Source organism: Megalopta genalis, chromosome 3, assembly GCF_051020955.1.
Source record: "Megalopta genalis isolate 19385.01 chromosome 3, iyMegGena1_principal, whole genome shotgun sequence".
Lineage (NCBI taxonomy): Eukaryota > Metazoa > Arthropoda > Insecta > Hymenoptera > Halictidae > Megalopta > Megalopta genalis.
The window spans coordinates 21,259,035-21,280,745 of NC_135015.1; the positions used below are offsets into that span (position 1 = coordinate 21,259,035).

General features: G+C 45.4%; 1 protein-coding gene across 6 annotated transcripts in view; it reads left to right on the forward strand.

The window, feature by feature from the left end:
- Mdr49 (Multi drug resistance 49) overlaps positions 1–21,711 on the forward strand; it is a 178,276-nt gene that overhangs the window by 47,452 nt on the left and 109,113 nt on the right. For all 6 annotated transcript variants that reach the window (XM_076520292.1, XM_076520299.1, XM_076520296.1 and 3 more), the window contains exons 4-5: positions 1,465–1,683; positions 6,614–6,919. The gene's annotated coding sequence lies outside the window, so the exon portion shown is untranslated. The remainder of the gene's footprint in view (positions 1–1,464; positions 1,684–6,613; positions 6,920–21,711) is intronic.

The following is a 21,711-nucleotide window of genomic DNA, read 5'->3' on the forward strand; positions in this document are numbered from 1 at the left end:
CGCAATTCGGCGGGAACACATGCAAACGGTAATATCACGCTCTGGAATGCCAGATACGATGGCTTTTGTACTTGAAATTCGACGTTTGGGAATTATCTCGTCGATCTTATCGAAGTTAAATAGAGCCGACTTGCAACAGATTATGTGTGTGTGGCAGGCTATTTTAGACAAGTAGATTTACCTGTTGGCACATTCGATAGATGTTACGAGTTTGTTCGCAAGAAAAGTTTCCGTGAAAAGCACGCGATCCTTCGGTCTTTCTGTAAAATTTAATTTAATTTGTTTACAGTAATGTCTCTCTAATTGACGCTCGGATTGTCCAGAAAAACAGACAATTTTGGAAGAGGAGATACGATTGTTGCAGCATTGTGGCTCGTTTTTTATGATGATCGATTGTCAACGACTATAAAAACGAGCCGCGAGGCTCGAATAATCGTATCCCCTCTTCCCAAATTGTCCATTTTTCTGCGCAATCCGAGCGTCAATTAGGGAGACATTACTGTAATATGAACGGGACAAATGTCCTTTCGATTTCGCGACAAAAATTCAACGTAATAACAATTACGAGAATAATAGAATAATATGAAAAATGAGAATGTATATGAAAACAATATGAATAAAATATTCTTCCGATAACAGTACGTAGTTGATTTTTATATTGATTAAAATCATCAATGAAGAAGTCAATGTGCAAGTGTTAGTCAATATTCTTCCGATAACAGTACATAGTTGATTTTTATATTGATTAAAATCATCAATGAAGAAGTCAATGTGCAAGTGTTAGTCAAATCGAGAATCCTATTTTCACAGATCATTGTAGAGAAAAACGAGAGACATTCAAACTCTGTGGATCCTCGTGAAAGATCGCGGATCGATAAATTAGTCAACTTGGTAAAATGACATTTTTATTAGGAGGACGTAAAATAGATCATGGTTTCTGGATCATGTTTTTTTTAAAGAAGGTTCACATTTTTCTAGCACAAAGAAGTACATCAAATTTAAACAAGAATAAAAAGATGAAACTTTATTTAAGAACATCAACGTACCATTTTCTACCGATTAAGATGATCAAAGGAGGAATATAAAATTCATTTTCATCGTCTCTTTTTTAGAACTGAGACGGACAATTGTCTTATTCCGCCCAAGCATCCTCTGTGTCCGGTCGTAAAAAGGTGACACGATGCTCGTAAAATTCCGCGATTTCAAGTACAGTTGCACAATTGTTTCGGCGAACACTTGTTACCGTGTCGCGCCGCTTTCGAAACTTTCGATCGTCACGATTTCTTCGATGTAACAGAAACTTCTCACGAATTGCCTCGCACTCGTGCGTCGTTCAGCGACGAGTTTACCAACCGGGTTCATAAGTGCGAAGCGCGCGTTGTCCACGGGGAACAACAGCGAGTGATTTTCGACGGTGGAATAAATGTTGCTCCGACCAGCGATTCTAACGATCGATCCTTTCAGATCCAATTTATCAGGAGGTCGCACAAGGACCGGGTTTAAACGGCCGTCGGCGGAAGCGTGTTGAAGCGACAGGAGGAAAAGACAACGCTCTCTCTCTCTCGCTGCCCGGTGCGGGAGATATGAACCGCCGGCATTAAGCGCGCCGTTTCATTGGGATCGATGCAGCGCAATCGTTCACGCATCGGCCGTGTCAGTGAGCGATCGTACACCATCCGACAGGTACATCTGCCCGTCCGGCGAACGAAAGGACACTTTCTAAAACGAGGGATTAGGATTTTTCGCGAACCCGAACGGAGACGTCTCTCGCTTGCTCGTTGCTCGCCGTCGATTCCAGCGAAAGTGGTCGCGCTTCGAACGCGAATTACGCGATCGTTGTCGTACATTACGGTAATTTCTCTCAGAAGTGCTCGGAGGTCGGAATTGAAGCCGGCAAATCCGAGAATACTAAGTCGCGAGGCCCGAAGAATCGCGACTTAGTATTCTCGGATCTGCCGATATATTGTTTTTAAATTCAGTCGGCAAAAAATTATTGTACAATAATCTATACCGTCTAGATCAATTTGAGAAAGTCTCCACTATAATCTCCCTGAATCATTTCCAATGAAAAATATTTTTCAATTGGCAAAAGTGAATCTTCCACCTTCGGTTTCGAAGGTGGAAAATCTCTGCATTCGAACGTCTCTCCAGGGTCTGAAAAATTTTTCCCACGATTCCGATTACCACGATCTTCTAGATCAGAGTCTCCTCTTTCGAACGACGTCAAAATTTTCGATCTACGATTTTGTATTCCTTCTTTATCGCGGTCCGAAGCGACCAAGGTCGACGCTGCGGAAAATGAATTTTGACAAACTTTCGATTTTAATTGCAATCCTTGTTAGCTGACTTTTTTATTTCTAATTTTTTGCCAAGATTCGAAGGCAACTCGGAGGCCACATGTCACGGTTCCCAGCAGTAAATTACATAGGCGTAGGACTAGCACAGAGAAATTTGCAGCCACCCGAAATTTGGCATTTCCGGGAGAAATTATTGTATTTTCTTGGCGCTGTCCCGCCGAAAGTTTCTCTTTCGTCGAGAAGAAAGATCGAACAGAGTCGAACGATTTCACGAGTTTTTCGGGAACTTCGTTGCACCGGGTAATTTATAACACGTGCCCGGATACTCCGGAGATGAATATATATTTATGGAAATGCTCGTCGTCGACGTTAAAGCGCTCTCGACTCCTTAAGAAACTTTCTTCGGGAGAGTATTTATGACGCGATTTCGATCTTCCCGTTAAGCCGCCCGTGAATTATGCTCGCTTTCTGCCGAACGTTCTTGACGGGCCTGCCGCGATACAGGGGAGAACCGACACCCTGGATTTCCTGGCTGTTGCGCAACTTTTTTTTGCGCGCGTGTCGAGTTTTATTTATTCTTTTAACACTCGACGGGCGTAAACCTTTGTGCATATACAATGATCGTGAACGTACAGGAGTACAGTAAAAATTGTCTGCAATTGTCCCTCGGCTTGTAAATAAAAACGGACGATTTGGTTCGTTTTTATAGCCGTTGACAATCGGCGACTATAGAACGAGCCGCGAGGCTCGAATATATACTAAATTGTCCATTTTTGTTTGCAAGCTGGAGGACAATTGAGGAGAATTTACTGTACATGCAGCAAACGAACGAGAACGTTACCGAATACAGTGGGATAAAAAGGATAAAAAGGATAAAAAATGTAGCATAAAAGAGGAGAAAGTACAAATAAAGGAGAAAAAAAGATACATACAGGAACAGGGAAATTGTTGTAGGTAGACATTAAGAACTTAAGTAAGTCTGTTTTAAACGATGCCGTGTTGCCAGTGAGGAAGCCAATTTTCATAGATCGTTTGATAGCTAAACCAGCCGCTCTGTTAATTGACAAGACACTTTAAGTGGCAATGGACACTCGGAGCGTCTAGATGGAATGTTATAAAGTTGATCAAGGCTGTTAGTCTAGGAACATTCTTCTTGCACGATTTTATGTAGAAAGCTAAGGTGTAAAAGCTACGCTGTGATTCATGATCAGTGGAAGATACAGTAATGTCTCTCTAATTGACGCTCGGATTGTCCACAAAAATGGACAATTCGGGAAGAGGAGATACGATTATTCGAGCCTTGCAGCTCGTAATCGGTAATTATAAAAACGAGACGCAACACTTATTGTATTGGTTGTCCCTTTTTATTTCGCATTTTTTCACTAGAACCGATTCAAGCGGCCGCATAAGCTTGCATATGGACATTATGAAACTAGTTAGAGCAGGCGTTTAATTTTCTTGCGCCATCTGAACTGTAAATCTTAAGCGATCGATTCGATCGATCGCGACAACGACGATGCTTCCGACAATTCAATTAAAAATACTGTAATGTCTCTAATTGACGCTCGGATTGTTCATATAAATGGACAATTTAGGAAGAGAAGATACGATTATTCGAGCTTTGCGATTCATTTTTATAGTTATAAATTGTCCACAATTATAAAAACGAGGCTCGAATAATCGTATCTCCTCTTCCCAAATTATCCATTTCAGTGGACAATCTCAGCGTCAGTAAGGGAGACATCACTGTATTCACAAAAATGGACAATTTAGGAAGAGGAGATACGATTATTCGAGCTTTGCGGTTTATTTTTATAGTTATAAATTGTCCACAATTATAAAAACGAGGCTCGAATGATCGTATCTCTTCTTCCCAAATTATCCATTTCGGTGGACAATCTGAGCGTCAGTAAGGGAGACATCACTGTATTCTCCAGAATGGACAATTTAGGAAGAGGAGATACGATTATTCGAGCCTTGCGGTTTATTTTTATAGTTATAAATTGTCCACAATTAGAAAAACGAGGCTCGAATAATCGTATCTCCTCTTCCCAAATTATCCGTTTCAGTGGACAATCTGAGCGTCAGTAAGGGAGACATCACTGTATTCACAAAAATGGACAATTTAGGAAGAGGAGATACGATTATTCGAGCCTTGCGGTTTATTTTTATAGTTATAAATTGTCCACAATTATAAAAACGAGGCTCGAATAATCGTATCTCCTCTTCCCAAATTATCCATTTCAGTAGACAATCTGAGCGTCAGTAAGGGAGACATTACTGTACAATGAAACCTCGTCTAGTTCGCTTTCTCGTCGCAATATCGACTCGATGTTCGAGGAGCGCAGTCCTTGGAACTGTAAACTGCGTACCGTTTGCTTAGGAGACACTGCTAGAACTTTATAAACGATGCTACGGATGATTCTGTCTTCAAGATAAACTCGTTGGAAACGGACGAACAACGAAATGCCGATTCACGCAACACAGATTAGATATTCAACTTCGGGGGCACACAGGCGCCGCATCGTTGGAAAAGTTTCGAACGTTTCTCGCCGCTCGCGAGCAACGTCGAGGAGGCTCGAAACTTCTACCAACAATCCGGCAATAATATCAGGTCATTCGATAAGTAATGTCGCGACTCCTCTTGCTTGAAATCATCGATGAGGCAACTGTTTGTCGAAGATACAGGCGTAGGAACGATCAATGGAAAGAGCACAACGATGGAAAAACGCGATTACGATCGCGCGTCGCTCGTCGAAAGTCTCCGCAGAATGAATTATGTTCGCGCGAGGAAACAAAATTAATAACGCGCGTCGTCGGTTTGCGCAACGTTTCCCGGAGACTTCGGAGCGATTGAAATTAAATTGTTTTCCTCTCTCGACGATGCTTCCGACCAATTAGGAATACAATGAGCAGTAATAGCAGCTGTTTTATGTCGGTTTCGATGACATTTTCCGCGTGCACGGTCGATCGTCGTGGTCTACGAAACGCGTAGTTTAAATTTCCGTTTAAAACAATTGAGTAAATGCGAGTCTTTTATATATTTTTTTTTGGCATTCCAAGTGATCGCAAAATTATTTAAAAAATGTATCTTAATCGTTGTGCGGTGAAACAGTTCTTCTGACATCTTCGAAAGCTTCGAGTGATTCGGTTTGAGAAAAGTTATTGCGGTTCTACGGTACTTTCAAATACGTTTTCCAATACGTTCAATACCTTTTTTGTACCTTCTTTTGTACTTCAATACCTTTTTTACGCACTGTATGTACACGATCTTTCGACAATACGTTGCGATTAATTGAAGAGAGATCGTCGGCCGTGTTCCGTGAATTCGAATTTCAGCGAGCGTGCGAGCACAGCGAGCGCAGAGAAGCCAGGGATTTTCCCTGAAAAATGGAAACTGCGAAAAGGAATACGCCCGTCGGTATTTCACTCGCGCGCGCGTTCCATTCGCGCGAAGCAATATGTGCGTGGCGGCGAATGGCGGGGCGGCGGCAGGCCTTCTCCTCTAAATATTGGTTAACGTCGAGTGTATTCGAGAGTGCTTTGTCATCATTTAGCGACAAGTAGATTTGAACCGGCGAGCGTCATTCCGCGCCGTCCTCGTTCTACCGTTCCACGGGCGACCGGCTCGCGGATATTCCGCGCGGATCAATCGATAATCAGCTTTAAAAGGAAATTCGACTCCTCTGTTTACGAACCCCTCCGACGCCTCCACTTGTCAGCGGATCGGACGGTTTTTCCCGTCAACATCGAATTTTCCGTGTTTGAACTGCGAGAAAAGATCGCGATCCGAAATGTTCGAACCCGAGGCGCGAACCGAGCCGGTTAAATCCCCTCTTCGCGAGTTCGCGAAACCCTGAATCCTCTCGTTAAATAATTCTGGCTTTCTTGTCGGCTTCTCCTTCGCAACCGTTCGAATAATTTATTATTTGGAGCAAATATTCGAGGCTCGATCTTGGAAATGTACGCCGACAAATTTCAACCCTTCGCTGTCACGCTGGGACGAGGTTAATTTAACAATTAATTGAGTACACTTGGAAGTGAGATGTCGAGTTCTAACGACGGAAACTATGTTCTAGAATGTTCAAATTTTTGGATCTCTAGTTTTTTTAGCGAGAATAGCTTGAAAATTGCACGACACAAGTGCTGCGCGTAGAAAGCGTGACAGCGGAGGGTTGACGATCGAAGAAATAATTTTCCCAGATCGTTTCTGGCCCGATAATGAATCCGTTTCGCAACGGTTCCCGTGCTCCCGCAGGAAATTATTCGAAACGTTTGAATAGCAGAGCTAACCGGCGGGGGAACTTCTGTTGCAGGTTCTTTTTTTCTAGGTTTTCAGCGTTTGTGGTATTTGCGGAAGAGACGTGGGTCAAGCCAAAGTAAACCAGTGATATTTTTATGCAGTATTTTTCTTCCATAATTGAAGAGAATAAGAAAAGAGAGACGAAGGGATATAGAGGAAATCGTTTGATCGAGTCGTACCGAGAGCGCCGACAAACGGGGGGATAAAGGAAAAGAGGAGGAATATTTTATTGAAACGAATAGCTTACGTCGCATAAAAGAGAACCCCTGATTTGTTTTTACGACTCGAGCGCCGACATCGGCAGGTTTTCTTCAACATGGTAAGTACGAAACCACCGAGATACACGTAATTAGTTGTTTAAGGAGCTGTTCGAATTATTAGACTCCGTTTAAGAAGTAAACGACACACTTGATTTTTCAGAGATAATACCCCAGGGAGGGTTCTTTATCGTCATTTCCCTGCTTCGAGCATCGAATTTTGCTAAAATACTTTAAAAGCGAGGTACATAAATGGGAACGCTTAAATATTTCCACTAATTATGGAAAAAATGAAGGTAAAGTTGCGCTATTCCGAGTGCCACATGCAGTGTGACAAGAGTTTTATCTCTAGGTCTTGTCTCTGCGAGATTCAGAGGTAATTCGTACGTTTTAAAAGGAACTTTATGCTTCCCTTTTTGACGTTCCTGTGAAGTATAACAAGTCTAACCATTTTATCTCTCGAGATACTTTGTGTCCGAAGCGGAAGTATTTCACATTTTCAGATATAAAAATCTGGAAATTAAATGATCAGAGTAGATCAGGGGTGTCAAACTGAAAAGCTAACTTGGGCCAAATAAACAATGCTTAACTTTAGGTGGGCCGCAAAAAAAAAAGAATCAATGTTCATAGAAACAAATATTTCTATTTTGACTAGTACATTGTAATAAACATATATATAAAGTTAAATTATTGTTTACGTCCTGATACTTGACATCTCTTTTCCGATACTATCTTCCCTATTTGGGGAGAAATTTGATTGGCCGAGACTATTTTCAAAATTTCTAATCCACATTTCTATTTTATTTTTACTTCGCGTCGGATACATCGACTGGGCCGCAAAAATGTTCATCTCGGGCCGCGAGTTTGACACCCCTGGAGTAGATAGTCTTTTTATACTCTACAAGGACATCCGGGAAAGGACAAAAGGTTTCATTAAAAACAGAAGACCTTGAGAAAAGACTTCTTTATCACCGTCACCGAGTGTGCCCCTCGAAACAGTGCAACTGTAACAATTAATTTTTCCATACAACCAAGAGCAATAGAACTATTTAAACGTTTCTCCACTTTTATGCCGCGGCGATCAGCTTGTTCGGCTCTTTCAGCCACCTCGATGTCGATCGAACGCTCGCTATTGTGGATTATCGTTGAACGGCCTTTTGCCCAGCGATCACAGAGTCTAATAATTTGCGCACCTCGGTCGAGAACCGTCGAGAGCGCGGATCGCTCGAGAATCGTGGAAGATTTCGCCGGGGTTCCAGGCCAGCGGTCGCTTGCGACGTTCGCGTAAACGCCATCGCTGGAAGATGAAGCGGGCTTTAATTACGCGGAAAAGTCACGGGGCTCTCATCGGAGCGTTCAATTTATATCAGCGCGGACAGCGTCGCCGGTTGCGCAATCGTTTCGCCGCGGATCGCATCGACGCCGGCTCCGGTCCATCGCGTTTAATTATAATTAACGGACTCGATGGCGCAGATTGATCCTCGCGCATCGTTCCCCGACGATCGTCCGCTCATTCTGTTACATTTAACAATCGTAATTGGCGTCCGCGCTCGGCCTGGAATAAGTTCTCCCAGCGTCAGGTTCGCCGATCCCCGTTCTCGTCGATGCTCCCTCCTCTATTTTTCGCCGAGACAATTAATCATTTCGCGAACGATACGATTATCAGCGAAACAATTACGGCGATTTATTTGCACGTGTAATGAGGCGATTATGCCGATCGAACGGTTATCTAAGGAAATTGCACGATTAGAGGCACGGCTCTCGTTGTGTTCTTCATCGAATCCGACGAATTCGGATTTTGACATTAATTTGGAAAATTAATTTGGAAAATTAATTTAGATGTGTGACAAGTGCAGATGAAATTTCGATGGTCGCGAAGCTGCGGCGACAAACGACAATCAGGGAGGGATGATTATTTATATATGATTATATATGATATATATATGATTAACATTTTTTTTGCCCCATTCTGTGATCGACTCTCAATGATTTTATAGCATCAGGAATTGTAACGATAAAAAGATCAGACACCAGTCATTTCTACCGGTTTGATAATTCTAGTGTTAACTAGGTTTTAAGAAATTCATAATTTAAATGCCCAAGCGCAAAACAGCGAAACAGGATCGCGCTAATTCTGTTTTATGTCGTAATTCAATTTCGCGATTTAATTAAATGGTGTTTCAATTAAATAGTAATTTAACCACGTTGCACATAATACAGTGACGTAATTCGAACCTTTCGGTTCATTCGGTTGTTAATTATTTTTAATCACGAACGCGATTAAAGTACAATATAATTGAAACACAGTTCTTCGAAATTACAGTCCAGGTCTTCGATGAAGCGAGATACATTTTTATGTTTTTCACTCCTCCGCGTAATTCTCTTCTCTTATCGCCTATTAATTTCTTATCTTTTTACTTCGCGATTCTAATTCACTTACACCGTAATTCGTCGATCAGTGTAATTTAATTACTTAGCATTTCGTAAATCCACTCCTATCGCAATCGCGAATTACAATCGTAATTTAAATAAACGAAGATCCGTCTTACGACTCGATCGAATTATAATTAATTGAACTATTTCGTAATTACAATTCCTCGCGTAATTCAAGCGAGAGATTCCGCGGATCTGCGCGGCGATTCAAAGCGATGCAAAGAATTTCAAACTGCTGCTTGTAGTTTCGCTGAAAAATCCGCGGCCCGGCAAAAAAATTGCCGAGTTTCCCGCGAAACGAGCAGCTCTAGTCCCAGCTCGAGTCCCTAATCGCGGGCATCATGGCTTGGGCTCCTGTTTAAGACAACCACGCGAGCATCGGAAAGATATCCGCGTAGATCGTTCGCACCTCGCGACTTCGAAATTCCGACGACGGAAGATGGCGTCGGTTGCGGTTTCCGAATGGTTCCCGCTCGTCGCGATGCTCTCGCTGTCGCGGAAATGCTCGCGTGTACAGCGTGTTCACGATCCGCCGGCGCTTCCGGCTGATTCATTGGTTAATTTGAGCGGCCGCGGAATTCCGGCGCGAATTCCTCCTCGCCTTCTCCCCTCGCACCCCTCGCTCCGCGCTTCCGCCGGTCCAACGTCTTACCTTAGCCCGCCACCAAGAAAGTTACAGTTATTAGAATAGCCGTAGGGGCGTCGGATAATTGAGTTTCGTTGTTGTTGTTGTTGTTGGCAATCGACCGGCAGGAAGTTCGATACTTCTCGAGAGGCCACGCTTTGTTGTTCCGTTCGAGGGAAACCCCATCGCCTGCCTGTGATTCGCCTTTGAAGCTCCACCTGAACGATTGATATCGTTACGGGCTCCTAACTATCCGACGTATCCCCCCTCCCGCCCCCTCGTTCCGTCGGATATCTCGACGTGTCTCGCGACCGATCGACGTTTTAGCTGGACACAAACGTTCGTTCGACGATCGTCCCGAGTTTTTCCAGCTGCGGTAAATTCTCTCTAATTTTCTCCTTCGGCTTATAAATAAAGAGATCGGCAATTTGCGAAGAGGAGATACGATTGTTCGAGCTCATTTTTATAGTGGCCGATTGTCGACGATTATAAAAACCAGGTACAAGGCTCGAATAATCGCATCTTCTCTTCCCAAATTGTCCATTTTTGTTTACAGAATAGAGAAGAGAATTAATATAAATAAAAATAGTAATTATAATATATATAAATAATAATAAGTAATTATAATATATATAAATAATATATATAAATAAAAATATAATTATCAGCGAGAAATTAGGGAGATAATTAGCGATTAGCAGGGATAATTAGTATCATCTAGCAGAATTCAGCTTTTAAGCGTTTTCGATTTATTAACGAGGAACGCCGACCAATAACAGACGATCTCAGCTGGCGCAAGGCGCTCATTGGCTAGGCCGTCTCGCGTCAGCTGATCTCGTCTCTCATTGGTCACTGTTTTTCCGTTAATAACTCGTAAACAAAGCCGCGGATTGCATTTTCGCCGAGGAAAAAGTGACTTCGAACGACCTCAACAACCCCTCGTTTCCCGGAAGTACCATAATTTCAGGACGCCCTGTACAATGACCGATGCGATCGACCAGGATCTCACGTTGCTTTTATCGCAAGCACAGTCCGTAGCGTGTTATTCGACCAGCAGAATCGTGTTACGTCATCATTCTACTTCCGATGAATGCGTATCGTTCAGCCAGATCGTCGATTCGTCAGGCGGTGCGGTACGAGACGTTTCCGGCTCGCCGTTCCAACAGCCATTGTTGCAACAGCCCCGACCTGGAAGGGGCGGATTCGCGGGAACTCATCGGAAGTTTGCGTTCCTTTGTCTGTTTTCTCGGCGAAATCGTATCGGCCGCGGAACTTTTTCCTCGAAATTAACGGGTTCGAGTTGCTGGCAGGCGCGCGCGGCGCGGCGTGCACGCAGCATCCGGTGCACCGGGAGAGCGGATCTGACGTGCGAAAACAAAGCAAGAATGTTGCATGTTCGTTCGTTCGTTCGTTCGTTCGTACGTTCGTTCGTTCACAGCTACGGCTGCGGTAAAATCGAGTCCCAGAACGCGGCGCGGGGGCTTTCTCTTTGAGCAGCGCCGCGCTGGTTGCAGCCTCCTGCGTCTCTGCTGCACCGCTCGCTCGTTCTACCTGCGCCGCGTTTTCATTGCATTCTAACGGTCGTTTTCTATTGCCTTTGCGTTCTTCTTTTCCGAGATTGTAATCCCGGGATCCCGGCGTAACTGACAGCGGTGTAATTTCATCGACGTTTATAAGCGTTCTTTGGACCGCTTTCCTTTTTTTTTTTTTTATTGCGAACCTGTTGTCGCGTCAAGTTCTCCGCATCTTTCAGCGTTTAATCGATTCGCGTTGACATTTTCGATTTACTTTATTTACCCGGAAACCTGTCGATAGAGAGATTTAACCACTTAGCCGAGGCGCCTCCTTTTCAAAGCGCGCACCTGTGTGTGTGTCGCGAGAATCAAGCGACGACGAGTATAAAATATTGGATCGAAAAGACGATTTTATTTGATGAAATTAACCATTTTATTACCGATACTTATTTATTCACTTAATATCAATGTGTACTGAAAATACATGACAAACGAAAAACGCAGGAGAAGACAACTTCTCCGTTTTCTCTTCTAATCTTATTTTTATAACAATGTAAACTCCTTCGCGGAGAATCGGCCTCGAAGTATCTTTACGCACGACGAGTATACTCGTCGAACACAGCTGTCTGGTTAACAGCTGAACTCTGTCCAACAGAAGCTCCATAATTTTCTTTTAGAATAATTTCTATCAAATAATGCGACGTTTCGCGTATTAAATTATTGAAAATTCTTGACCGTCGATCGATTCGAGTGCGAAAGCACTGTCGACAGTCGTCGCAAAATGCGAGCAACAACGAGTCCGCTCAACAACTCCGTAAGAGCGAGAATCAGAGGCTCTTCTAATTAGCTTCTCGGGCGAGCTAATGCACCGCGTTTCCGTTGACCAATTAAACGGAACACGGTCGATGAACCGAGCGACGACGCGACCATATTATTAAGAAACACCTTGAAAACACTGGTCGCCGGCGCACAGGAGAGAACCGTCTCTCTCATTAGCATAACTTCGGAACGATATCCAATGGGAACGCGGTTCGGTCGCTCGGGGCGACGGATTTGCTGTTGCGCTCGAGATAAAATATCTAATTAACATTACGTCTGGTCCTCGCGAAACGAGACGGACACGCCGGCTCGCCACTGTTTCAGGAAACGACGCGGCGCGACGCGACGAGGACGCGACGAGGACGCGATTCGTCGAGAGTCCGCCGGCAATTCTTGTTACGGAAGATAAATCGAGCCTCTCCCGGCCCCGATGTTAGGTCTCTTAATTGCGTGTCCCCGGCTACTTATTGCAACGCGGCGGAAGAGAGAGAGCATCGCGCGCGGGCTGTCTCGCAATTAATCGCGTTTCGGTGGCCCGTAATTTCGAGACGACGTCTGAGAAACTCGAAACGGGAGGTCTTCATTGTTACGACGGCTCCTGGAAAGCCCCCCGCCTCTCCTCTAAAAATATCTGCCATCCGTCTAACGATATTAAAAGTTAGCGGTGTTACAGCTGTTGCGACTGTCGTGGCTGTGGGACGCGTTAAAGCGCGCCGCGATTTTGTAATTCGACCGCGACTATTAAAAATACTACCACCACCGACGAAAAGTATTTTAAACCGCGATCACGCTTTCGAAACTGGACCGAACAACAATTGGATCCTTTTCGAGACGTTAGAGAGACCCGCGAAGACGTCGCATCTCCGGGAAGGACACGAAAAACTATTGAAAACGCTCTCGCTTTGTAACATTTTTATCCGAACCTGCAAAAATTTTAACGGACGCGTTTCGTCCAGACGTTTTCGTCCGTGAAATTATTAATTATACGCGGTATTATTAATCGTGCTCGTCCATGAAATTATTAATTACACAGATTCCGGAAATACTTTATCCGTCGGGAGCGCGTTAACAATTTTATCAGCGGCGGAAAAAGATGTGATTTCGAAAACGCGCATTCTGTTCGAACTGCAACCGCGCGGTTCAACCCTTTGCACTCGAGAGTGGTGACCCTGAGGCACCGCTAGAATTGTTATACCACGTTCTAAGATCATTTTTATATCATCGAAGCTTAAATTTGAGACATTATTAAAAGTGTAACCGTTGTACGAATCACGAGACTCAATTTCGTACGCATAAAATGCACTTTGTCCTGCAAACTGGAAATACTGTAAGTCGGAAAAATTATTTTAGATTTACAGTTAAAACGGCGTTGAGTGCAAAGGGTTAAACGTCGTTCCCGCAGTTTCGTTTGAACGATCCACCGATTCGAACGTACAAAAACCGTTCCGCGCGGAATCAGGGGGTGGACTTGGTGCACGAGTCGTCCCGAAAAATGACATTGCCGGTGCATTTCTCTCTCGGTCGCGCGCGCGCGGCGTCATAATGAAGCGGCGCGAATCGCGCGAGCCGCGTGTTCCGTGTTTATTATTTCTGGTTCTGTTGCCGCGGGTATATACGCCATTGAAGCGGCGACGAGAGCGAGCAAGCGAGAGAGAGAGCGAGAGCGAGAGAGAAGCGCGCGACAATAAATGCGCCGGAAATGAGGCCGACCCCGATCCGAAACGCAAATGAACCCGAGCGAGCGAGGCAGCGTGTCGGGGCGCGACCACGTGGAAAACTCGCGTGCGTCGACGGTTTTCCATATCTCGGCCGCCCCCGCGTTTTCCGGGCTGTGCGCGCGATTAACTCCGGCCTGGCCCGGCCCGGCCCGGCGCGGCCCGAGTCGAGCCGCGACGAAGAATAATTAGCGGCGATGCTGGTCCACGGGACCGGTATTAATCGGTTCGGAAGTAATAGATGTAGCCACGGCGATTTACCAGCCCGGAAAAAAAGATCGAGCAGCCGTGACGCCTTGATAACGCCGTTTAATTACTCACACGAACACGCGCGCACACCGTCGAGCTGGACCCAGGCCGGTGCTTCGGCGAAAAAATGAGATCGCCGCGATTGCTTCGGGAAAGAAGTTTCTGATATTGTCGGCCACTGTTCCTTTATTAGCGCGTTGTCTATTGCCTGGACTTTTCCGGGTCTGTAATCCGATTACGTATTATTCGCAGGCGGCGGATTGTCGATATTTACGATGCCATGTTCCGGGCTCGTTTCAGAGCTTGGAACCTTCCACCTTTGTCAGCCGTGCTGCGTTTTTTGCTGTCGCGTTTTCACGTGGCACGGTCGCGGAACGAGTTACGTTGATATTTAAGCATAATTAACTTTATTAGCTTTGTTATATTTGTTCATCGTATAGGAGAGACGTATTAAATTCTTTCATTTAAATTGAAGTAATCTATTTGTTCGTATCAAACGTTGTAAAAGACGGACGGTTCTCGAAGCACCGCAAAAATGATTTGAATCTTTTGATGCCGACGTGTAAGCGGCGAATAATTATCAAAGTTACCGTATTTTCGTAAAGCCGGAGAGGTGCCCGAGATTTCCCGCTAAAATTCCGGACCCTATTTCCGTCGTAAAATTCTCCCGCAACCCGAAGCCACCGTGTGGACGCTAAAATTCCCCTTAAAATTTTTGTGGACCTTGAAATTTCCATGGATCCGACGGTTTCTGTCCGCCACAAAATTCTTGGTAGGTCTTAAAACCGATCGTAGAGGCGCCGGAAATTGGCTCGAATTTATCTTAATCGTAGGACGACTAAAATGGTTTAGCGGTCCAAACATTATGCATCGAAATTTTCGTTAGATTTGAACTCGTTGGGTTTCGTGTCTTCGGTAACTTCTTTTCAACGAAGAAGCAAAATGAAAATTGTCTGCATTAATTGCCGGACGTAGCAGTCGAGCACGATATTCTTTTTTCCTTTGATAATTTTTCATTTTAATAATTTTGATCATTTTACTCGTTTTACTCATTTTACTCATTTCGCTTTTTAATAATATGTTCAAATTAATACATCGACCCATGTACTTAGTTTCTATCATCCTCTTCGTCGTTTTAACCCTTATGGGACCAAAACTGTTTCCAGTTCACACACCGCCAAGTCTAGACCGTTTTTCAGAGGAAGAGAAATTTTCTACTGACAATTTTTGTATCAAATATAGAGAAGAGATATTCGTTTTTTAAAAAATAAAACTTCGTTGATATATTTTCATCGAAACAATCGTGCCTATTCTTCCGATGTTTCCTGCCAGATTTTACGGTTTTATTGATTTCTGCCGCGTGTATGGCGGCATCGGACCGTTAAGGGTTAAATCGCGCCTACTCATTTCTGCCATAAGCGCATCAAATCCGCGGTCCACCGATAATTCCTCGAGAGTGAACAGCAAACAAACAATTCGAGTGAAAACAAGCCCGGTTTAATCGGTTCGCGGTTCAAACGGAGCCTCGCTCCGTTTCAAATCAACGTCCCAGTTTTCGCGGACGATCGGGACTTCGAGTCGTCGAATCGGCTTCTCGGATAGCGTCGCCGATAAGTTGGCACGCGGGTCGAAACAAGCAATCGGGAGAAAGATCTTCGGCACCGATAGGGTGCGAGACGCATCGCCGGTCGAGGAAGTTCGACGAGACAGAGCCTGCGAGGACAGAGAGAAGTCGAGGCTCTGCGGCCGCGGATCTTGATTCTCGCTGTTCGACCGCCCCCCGCGCCGCCCGCCACTTAGAAAACTTGGCGCTGATGCTGAAAAACACATCTTCGAAATATCAAACTTCCGGCTTAACCAGCTTTCTGGATATTAAATGCTAAACTTTGAAGCCAGTTCGCGAAAGACTTTTCGACGGCGGCGGCGGCCGAGGTCGGGGCCAGAAGTTCCCGAAGATCTCTTCTAACTTTTCGAACCTAACCCGTCCCGTGTCCGCCGGATTTCCACTGAAAAATATTTTCGGTGCCCGAGGCGTTTCGTCTATAACCTCCGACCAATTAAAATGGAATCTATTCCGCGTCCTATTAGGCTATCACGGGCTGGACGAGATTAGGCTACTCGTTCCTTATCGGCGCTTCATCCGTTTCTCTATCGCACGCTTGTACAGTAATTTCACCGGGATTTGCCGAACTTCGGCATTCTGGGATTTACGCGACCGATATTGCTACGTAATTTGCCCTGTAATTTATCGACTTCTTTTTCTTTTAATTTTAACATTTTAAAAGTGATTCTTTTTCTGACATATCGTCGATAGTTCTCTGATTAAAATGAGACCAAACATGATATTGTTCGGACAAATATTTCTGATTACTGGAAATTAGATCAATCGCGATGCAATTGAATGAATATGGAGTAAAGCGTGTTGCGTTTGGTCTCATTTTAATTGGAGGAACCTCGGTGATATGTTAACAAAATTAGAAATAGAAAAGTTAAGTCATCGTTTTTATTCTAGCATTACAATATATTTATAGTAATGTACACTGGCATGCTGGCCGCTGCCTTTCTAGGTAGTTTCGTTCTCTCTCTCTCTCTCTCTCTCTCTCTCTCTTCCTCTCTCTTCCTCATTCACTCACGAGGTGTCGACATTATAAAGGCAAGCCGCGAGATTCGAAGAATCATGGCCTTACTATTCTCAGATCTGCGTGTTTCGATTCCGACCTCCGACATTTCTGGTAGAAATTACTGTATTTTATTCTCTGCACCTTCTAACGGTTAGTAATCGCTTAAAAATCGAAAAGATCGGCAGCTGACAATCTCATAAGAAACTGTTCAAATGCGACGATAAAGATTAATTCTATTAATCAATCTAACAAGTTATTCGAATCAACGTGATTGTAACATGTTCTTCCAGAATAATTATTCAAAGTGAAATTGTCGAGCTTCGTTTGCGAATAGTTTTCTAGTAGATAAAGCATTGAGGCTTGATGCGAGCGGTCTCAAAAAATTCCTCGGAACTCGTTTTTTTGTTTGTTTGTTGATCGGCTCGCGGTCTGCTCTTGTGTCCCGTCCATTTCATTATCGTATCAGGAACACCGGCCAGTGGGAAAATTACAGGGCCGCGATAATTCGGCCGATAAATTTTTCGGGGTCAACCACGAGACCGCGCGATACACGGCCGAGAGCGGATCTCGGTTCGGGCTATTTCTGAATTACTCGACACGGTTTACGAAATCCTCGCTGAAAACGTACTCCGCTGTATTTTGGGAGCCACACCGGGGTTTATTCGACGCCGAGGAAACGCTGGCGTTCGCCGCGCCGCGTGGCGAAGACGATGTTCGAAAATGTTCTCGTTCCCTCGCCACGTTTAACGACGTCCAGACGTTTCTCTTCGCGGACTGTTCCGCAACCGATCGCCCTCCTGCTGAAATATTGGGAGAACGAGCCACCCAACAAGAGAGCTCTCTCGCTCGATTGTTTCACAATCGAATTAATCATTTTGGACCGGCGATGCTGCAGTTGTATGCTTTATTTGCTTTACGTACACGGATAAAAAATACGTTTTTAAAATAAAGGACAAACATCGATATTAAAACGGACAGAGAATCAGCGTGTCAGCAGTCGAGCAAACAGTTTCCGCAAATTCGTTTTGAAGCTCTCTCTCTCTCTCTCTCTCTCTCTCTCTCTCTCTCTCTCTTGCTATATCGGCTGCAAATACGGCTACTTTTTTATATTTCGGTGATGTTACTAACAATGTGTACAATATTTAGCATTATTTGCTCGCGAGATTGAACGCCGGCGGTGCAAAGAACGGTCTCAATTAAATCATTTTTGAGATACTCGAGGATCGTTTATGCTTGTCGGAGGTCACGATTCAACGTTGATAAATTGAGATAAAGTTACAGAAAAGTAACATGATAGGTGCATCAAAATTAAATTAAAGTCAAACGTTAAAATGAATGCATAATAATGCTAGAATAAAAACAATGGCTTAACTTTTTTATTTCTAACTTCTTGCCACGGTTCGGAGGCGATTCGGAGGCCACGTGACACGATTCGAAGGCAATTCGGAGGCCACGTGACACGATTCGAAGGCAATTCGGAGGCCACGTGACACGATTCGAAGGCAATTCGGAGGCCACGTGACACGATTCGAAGGCAATTCGGAGGCCACGTGACACGATTCGAAGGCAATTCGGAGGCCACATGCCACGATTCGAAGGCAATTCGGAGGCCACGTGACACGATTCGACGGTCACGTCGCTCGCAGCTCCGCGATTTCTCTTACCTGACCGAACCCTTGTCGTCGACGCAGCAACAAGTTACATAGGCGTAGGACCAGCACAGGGAAATTCACAGAGACCCGAAATTGAGCATTTCCGGGAGAAATTGCTGTTCTCCGAAAGACACCGATCGCGTCCGTCCGACATCGTTGACAAGGCCAAAATCACGGTGTCGCGATAGACAGACGACAATGTGCACGACGGACGGCGAGAGCGTCACCGGTTTCAATTAACCGGCTCATAAAGAGCGTTTATGGCGAACCGTTTCCATCGCGCTGCGAGCCACCGATTACACCCATGCCGCGTCTCGCATGGCTATTTCGAGACCGGCGTAGGATCAACGCGTGGATTCTTCCGACGGCGAGGCGTCGTTAAACGATGTCAATGGAGCCCGACCCGCGACGGATCCCTCGCGATCCGTCGATCCCGTCGATCCGCACCGGAAGCGCCCCGTCGCGCGTCGCCGTCTCGGACGGTTCGCGTCAGGGTCCGAGCTCGTCTGGAAGACGCTGCCGAAGATCGCTGATCGAACTGTCGTCGAGTTCGAGGTCCCGAGGTCGATCCTCGACGGCTCGATCGCTCGGGATTGGCCGGGGGACGGCCGTCGGGACGCGTTCGACCTTCTATTTCCGTCGACGATCGCGTTCCCTTCGACGCGCGTTCGATTCTCTCGAACGATGGAACGAGATATTCGGGCTGACGCGACCAGGATGTTCGGTTTCTTGACGTTTGCGAAGCATTCTGGGAAGATCGGGAGGTAGATACTTCTCTGTCGTCGTTACCGAAACACATTTCTCCCAGTGTTTCATTCATAAAATCTGACTGGGACTCGTAAGTCCCAATTTTCGAAATCGTCGCACGGCTTCCAAAATCGACGCGCAATTGTCCCCAGCTTGACGATGTCGATTTCCAGTGGAAAGGTAACTGAAACGTCGATAGAAAAAACTCGAGTTGCAAGGGTTAAATACGATGCCGATACTCGGAGAAGTTTCGTCCAGGTTTTCGAGGCTGCGAGAAGCCTTCGCAGCGGTGTTCTCCGGGGACACGGTCTGCCAAACGGTTGAAGACCGCTGAGATTTCGCGGAAGATGGCTGGAGATGATTAAAAGGGAGCGGAGGTGGCTGCGAAGGTGCAGGCGGACGGTTTGGACGAGTGCAGGGAGATGAAGGCGGCCGAAGAAGCTGAAGAGAGTTGGAGAAAGTTCTGGGTAGGCGAAGACTACGTCGGAGATGATCAGAGATATTACGGCTCGCTTGAGAAACTCCGAGAAGGTTGGACGTGGAAGGGGATTAGAGATTGCCGAAGATGAAGACAGTCGAAGTAGGCCGCGGGTTTGAAGACAGGCGTATCTAGGAAGAATCTGAGAGGAAGCTGCGAAGTTACGGCAGGCAGGACATCGAAAGCAATCGAAGAGAGTCGAAGAGAGTCGAAGAACGGTGTATAGGACGCGGAGCAGAATCCAGCAGGAACGAGATAAGATATTGCAGATAACCCAACGTTCACGGAAAGAAGGTGAGAAAGCAGCATAGGACATATGGAGGTCATCGAAGGTCATCAGGGCGAAAGAAAGAGGTCATCTAAGAGGAAGCTGCGAAGTTATGGCAGGCAGGACGTCGAAAGCAATCGAGGAGAGTCGAAGAGAGTCGAAGAACGGTGTACAAGACGCGAAGAAAAATCCAACAGGAACGAGATAATATATTGCAGATAACCCAACGTTCACGGAAAGAAGGTGAGAAAGCAGCATAGGACATATGGAGGTCATCGAAGGTCATCAGGGCGAAAGAAAGAGGTCATCTAAGAGGAAGCTGCGAAGTTATGGCAGGCAGGACGTCGAAAGCAATCGAGGAGAGTCGAAGAGAGTCGAAGAACGGTGTACAAGACGCGAAGAAGAATCCAACAGGAACGAGATAAGATATTGCAGATAACCCAACGTCCACGGAAAGAAGGTGAGAAAAAAGCGTAGGACGTATGCAGGTCATCGAAGGTCACCTGGGCGAAAAAAAGAGGTCAGCCGATGGGGATTCGAGGAGGTTCGGAGGCTGTTCCTTGCTGAAGAGGCTCCAAGAAGGCCAGAAGCGTCCGAGGAGGTTCGAAGTAGGCTAAACAAGAATTCAAGGTAGTCGGAGAACGTTAGGGGCAGGCGAAGACGAGCAGGGTACTGTTTCAAAGGATCTTTCGAAAGTTCCTGAAATGTCTAGCTCGACAGAAACCGACCGATCCTTCCGTCCACGCGATTCTATTTGTCTTCCTCGAAAAGCGAAAACAAAAAGTGCACGCCGCGCCGCTCGTTTAACTCGCGTTCCGCGGACTTCACTGTTCGACCGTCTTTGCGGACCTGGACACCTTAAAGAGATCTCGATTACTCGCTGGAAAATCCACGAATCTCCGGATCCGCGAACTCGCGATTCCGGAAAAGAACGAAGGAACCGTCGATTTCGCTTTCAAATTCGTCGAATCGGAGATTGAATTTTCGTGGGCAGTTTATGCTTTTCGCTAGCCCTGTTCGATCTGACGTGTTTTTAGATTGTAATTAGACCGCGGATCTTCATGAAAGATACGAATTTCTTGCGTTAATTTCAAGAAATCGGAGCCAGACGGATATTTCATTCTTTCTTTCGTAGTTTCAAGTGGCTGAAACAAGTGTATTGATATTTTTCAATCGTTTCAATTCTCTCGCCGTTTCAAGTTGCATTTCTTTATTTCTTATATACTTTATTTCTTATTATTATACACATTAATTTCATTTCTCGCATAATCATCGAATAACAAATGTGCAACTGGTCAAAATGGCCGCCACGGTAGGTTCGCTGTGAACGACGAATAAGCGCTGATCAGCGAAGCCGTGGAAGAAGAAATCGCGGATCAAAGCGGTAACGAACGATTATGTACACTTTTTAAATGATCTCCGCACGTTCCGACAGGGAGTATTTTCCCGCGAGAAAGCATTTTCCTCGATAATAGAAACAATTTCGCACCGCACAGCGCGCGCGCGCGCGAGAGAGAGAGAGAGCTAGAACTTCCGCAGATATTCGCAGAAATTGCGCCCCGGGCAGACGCGTTTCCCGCGACGCAGAGCAGACACCGGCGAGAGGTTCGTGCTCGCTGAAACTTTCGAGAGTGCATCCGTCGATGGCGATCGCCCGCTTTTCGACTTTTCCCGGATTTTCCTGGCCGCGTCGCGCGAGAACGAAACAAAACGAGCGGTCTTTCAGCGACGCG